The sequence below is a fragment of the Stegastes partitus genome, unplaced genomic scaffold (genome assembly GCF_000690725.1).
Source record: "Stegastes partitus isolate 25-593 unplaced genomic scaffold, Stegastes_partitus-1.0.2 Scaffold220, whole genome shotgun sequence".
In the NCBI taxonomy this organism is placed as follows: domain Eukaryota; kingdom Metazoa; phylum Chordata; class Actinopteri; family Pomacentridae; genus Stegastes; species Stegastes partitus.
In genome coordinates, this window is record NW_007577951.1 from 217,883 (window position 1) to 223,287 (window position 5,405).

Genomic DNA, 5,405 nt, shown 5'->3' on the forward strand with positions numbered 1-5,405 from the left:
ATTGCTTGGTCTTTTATTGTGAAGTTGCCAGAAGGAATAGACGTGTTGTTTAATTGCTCTCACTTTCTTGCTGGTTGGGGATCAGAGTCAGTGCACCTCCTCTCGCCCCACCGGCCGTCGGTCGTCTGGAGCGCAGCTCAACAAGACTCTGAAGCGCCACAGGAGCGCAGCAGCAGCACGAGTCGGAGCGCGTCTCCTCCTGCGCCCTCTCCATCTAGTTTAGAGTAGCAGAGCCAGCAAAGCCAGCAGAGCCACAGTCCAGCAGCTTCTCTTTTATCAGCAAGGTGAGGAAGAGGAAGAGTAGGAGGAGGAGGAGGAGAGAGGAGAGGAAGAGGAGACAGACAGACAGACAGCAGCAGTATCTTGGCGCATTGGAGCTTATGGATTATTGAGAAGTGAAGGCCGAAACGCGGATCAAATATTCATAAGGACTTTTTAAAGAGAAAAAACACAGATAGTGCAGAGATTCCCTGCAGTGATTCACCTGGCCGGTCCAGCGCTGTGTGCGCTCTCACTGACCAGAGAGCAGAGAACCAGCGCTGCCGCCGCCGCCGCTGCTGCTGCTGCTGCTGGAGAAGGATTCTGCATCTCGCGTGTGTGTGCGAGTGTGTGTGTTTGGAAAGGAGCCCCCTGCTGCAGTACTTGCCTGCCGCACGGGTACAGGGATGCCACCGACTTGCTGACGGACACCCGGCATCCGCACCCCCTCCTCCCCTCCTCCCGGACGGACGGACGCACCGACCCCTGCGATCCCCACTAATATGCAATGGTTTTTTGTGCAGAAGCCGACAGCTGCCGCGTACCGCCGACTTCACGCTAGCGCCGCCGCATGCCTGTCCGTCGCTGCCGCTCCTCTCCCCGCGCCGCGCGGCAGACGACGCCATTTGAAGAGGAGCGCTCGGGGGCTTTTCACGCCGCGGCGGCCGGGCGGCAGCAGCAGCAGCGACCGCTCCTCCGCAGCTGAGGACCACCGGCCGCTGGGGCAGCCGGAGGAGGAGACCAAAGAGAAAAGCGCCGCAGCGGTTGCTCTTTTCCTGCCGCACGGGGACGACGTCGACGCGGAATACGTGCGGTTGGTGGTCTCGGAGCTGGTGGAAGAACCGGGCGAGAAACCGGGCGAGGAGCCGGGCTTCCTGCTCTTATTCTTGTCTATGGTGCAGATTGGGGGGGGCAAGCACCGCCGAACTGAGCCCAACAGCTGGCCGGCTCTGCTGGCATGCAAACAGGGGGGCGTATCAGCCCCCATGCGGTGGGTGAATTTTAGGCTGCCGCATCCGGAGCGCCTCTCGTCCCCCACCTCCTCTTCCTCCACCCCCTCCTCTTCCTCCTCCTCCCCCGTCTCGGCCAAATCCATGCGGTTTATTTGGAACAACATTTTCAGCAAAGGATCGCATATGCTGCAGTGTCTTTGTGGCAGGAGCCTCAAGAAAAACAAGAACCCAACTGGTGAGTTTTGGTGTGTGTGTGTGTGTGTGTGTGTGTGTGTGTCTCCCCCCTGTGTTTGCGTGTTTCCGTGTGTACGTGCGTGTGAGGGGGTGATGGAGAAAGACTTTATCGGGTGTTATGTGCGTGCGCGCAAGAGTCTGTGTGTGTGTGTGTGTGTGTGTGTATAGGTGTGTGTGTGTGTATAGGTGTGTGTGTGTGTGTGTGTTCCCTGCCGAGGCTGCACTGTTCGGCTGCTTGCTGGTGTTTCTCTGCAATCGCAGTTGTGCAGCAAGTGAGCGCACTACAGGGAGGAGGAGGAGGGGGGGAGGGCAAGGGGGTTGGGGGGTGACGGGGCAGGGGAGGGGGGGTAGCTAACTTATTAGCACAGACTATACAGTGGCAGTGCGTGCAAAGAAAGCGTGCGTGCGTGTTGTGCGTGGTAGAGATGCTGCAGAAAATCAAGTCTAATGCAGCATGCAGACCCGCTCAGGCTCTAGTAACCTGCATGATTAAACAGCACATGGCCTTATTTAGACTCCCACTGTGGACATGCAGTGCACACTGTGGAATAGGACAAACAGTGGAAAGAGTCCCTGTGTGTGTTTTTTTCTTCTCATGGCTGCAGACATTTCAGCCACAATGTAATGAACACCAGCAGCTCCCCTCATGAGATTTAATTCTGTGTTCAGCAGAGATTCTCCAGGAGGAGCTGACTTTATTGCAACTTTTTCATTCAGGTGAGCTGTTCATTATGTCCGACATCATCATCAACAGCTCACTGGCAAGCAGCTAAAGTTGGGTTTGTGTGGCTCCAGGTCATCTTCGTGTTCATCAACAGGGATGATCTGAACATCAGTGGAATTCAGTTGAACCCACCAGCAGGTCTTTTTGAATGTCTTGCTCTCTGGAGAGTAGCAGGTCAGATTTGAGCAAAAACCAAATAGTTTGCTTTGTTTACCAGCAGATTTTCCACTCTGTGCTCTGCAGAACAGAGATTGACACTGGCATCGCAATAGGAAGTGGACGTTGTTGACAATATTGGCATATTGACATTGTATAAGAGAGTTTGCCTGTGTAACCTACACTCAGTGTTTAGAGGGCAACAGGAGGCTCCATGAGGCCAAAGTTACACACAGACGTGATGATTTTATGAAGCGAAGGGAAAGTTTGTCCGAGCTCCACCAGCTTTTGTTATCTGTGAGCATCAAATTATGAGATGTGGCAGTGATTCTTTGGATGCAATACAGAAAGTAGCATTCATATTTATATGGCTAATCTATTATATACAGCGTACAGTGGCCAAGTCCTGACAACAACCTCAGTAGAAGTGATCTAATTTATCCTCACCTCAAAAATAACTTCCAGTGATACTAGTTGTTAATAGTCAGATTTGTAGCCATTTAAAGTAATAGTGCCATTACTTTTTAATAGTTTATGACGTGACAAGTTATTTCAAGATACATATAAACCGGAAGGATAGTGCATTCTACAGGCAGGTCAGATTCTGCAGCTGAGTGTTGTTCAGCATCTTGTTCAGATACATCCATTAAAGACCCTCCTCCAGGTAAAATCATTTGGTTTTTTTATATATTAAAAGACACGTCATGAGCGACACAGGCTGTTACCACCATAGCTGAGCTTTTCTTCCCTGAAACTGCGGTGTACTGATGACAGTCTCAAAAACTCTGCTTCAGACTTCCTGCATGTCAAATGAAACCTAAAGAACCAATCCTGTTAATTTGCACTTTCTGTGTCATTATTGTCCGTCAGAATCAGTTTCTGGATCAGTTGGTCTGAATTACTCCAATACTACAACTCTGTAGTAATTGTGGTGTTCGAGTGGAGTTGTAGGTGAGCTGGTGTGCTTCAGTTGCAGTGAGTAGTGGATGGACAGAGAGGTGGAGCCTTTACAGACTTCAAAAGCAGACTTGAAAAAAAAAAAAAAGTAACTGTCATACACAGAGATGGGTTTTTGGGGATTAACTAATGACTAGTTCTGAAACATGAGGGCCAATTACGAGTAGGTAGTAAAATCTGCTAGTGAGGTGTTTTCACTCTGAACTTTGGCTCAACCAAGCAAATGTTTGCTGCAAGTGACTATAAGTGGATATGAGCATAGATGTAGAGTTTGTGTTCCTAACTTAACATTTGCATTGGGGCACCCTCCTAAAAGAAAGCACAGGAAGCCCAGTTGATGCATGTGAGCGCCCAGCAATGACTGTGACAGATTGAGACAGTCATGCAAATGAATCAAATGTCCCAAATGAATCACTTTGTCCAGCAAACATCTAGTGGCCAGTTGAGGAAACTGAAAGGTTGAATTTGATGTTACTGAGAGAACTGCTTTAGCAAAAAAAAAAAGTTTAGCAACAGATGCATGCAGGGTGTTGATGCTATTCTGCTATAAAGCGCTATTCATGTTGCCCTCCAGGTTAGCCCATACAGCAAAATGTCTATCATGTAGACACCTGAATGTTTCCTCTGCAACAGAGTCAACTGAGGGGAAAACATTCAGCCCTGAGAAGAAAATCAAAATGCACACTAGGTATTCTGATGTAATGATGAGGTCAGCCACTAATGCCGTGTCGTCTCTTTGTCCCTGAATGCTAAACAGTCATATTTCTATTGTTTGAGTGATTACAAAGCGCTGTCCTTTTGGTTTGGAGCTGACGTGCGAAAAGGACAGACATGCAAAAAAATAAATAAATTCAGCACCATGGACAGCTACCAGCGTTTCACAACCTCTGTGGCATTTTTGCAAGTTTTGCCTAAAAGTTAGTTGTCTTTCCCCTTCATTTTATTGTGTTTTAGCTATTTATTGTGCTTTTTAAGGTTTAAATAGCCACTAGCTTTAGCTTCTAGAGATTTGTTGCAACGTCTGAATCAGCAAGAAGAACATAAATGTACCAGTTGATTTTATTACCTCTTTAATATAATCACATAACCCACCAGCATGTGCAAGAAACACAGCAGCATGATGTGGCTATAAAACCCTTTGAAAGCAGACAGTCTCAGAAGAAGAAGAAGGCATCCGCATGATCTTAAAACTGTAAATACGTCCCAGAGCGCTCATAAAAGTTTTAAGCCCACATAAATGTCTGGTCTGCTCTCCGTCACTGACTGGTACAATAATGATTCAACACTTTACCAGTTGCTGATATGTGTTTCCTGTGAGATGCATTTGTGCTTCGTCAACAAACATTTCAAGGGGGAAAAAAAAGGCATTTAGTGCTTGGAAAACACGATCTTGAAAGATGAAAACAAATAAAATCAATATTGGCGTGTTGGCACAGGTGAAACGACCAGTTTTTGCGCCACAGAACTGGACGGTTGTACTCACTGCTAAAATGTTCACAGCTTTGTCTCAAATCCTGCCAAAACATCACAGCCTGCAATTTACAAAGTGTCACGTGACTGGTTTGTGTCTGCTCCCCTCCCCTCCCCTCCCTCTGGGCTCTGTGTTTCTGCTTTAATTCCTTTTTATATTGTGCTCCTCTTTGCTCATTTGATGAATTGGCTTGAAGCTAGACTTGCTGGATTTATGAGCGAACGTGTGCACTCCTGTGATACATAAGCAGGGACTTAAACAGCACTGGGCATAAACTCCGAACCCTGCAATTTTCAAACTCCCTCGTTTTGTTTCCAGCACGTTGAGGCCTAAACATATTTAAATGATCAGTAGAAGAAAAAATGACTCATCTATAATGCAGATGAGACACCACAGCGAACTCTTGGTGATCACTTTTCATTTGGATTTCACATGTAAATAAATAATTCTCTGCAACTGTGAGGCGAATCATTTTGTCTACTGTGCTGGAAAAATGTACAATTACACGTTTATGGAAATGTTTTTGAATATTTTTACATAATATGGACGCATAGGTATGTATACAGCCACTGAGACGCCTACATTTTGTATGAATAAAGTGCTGATAGTGTATTTACACCGTTTCTCAGCAAAGTGACACCTCAGTAATGCA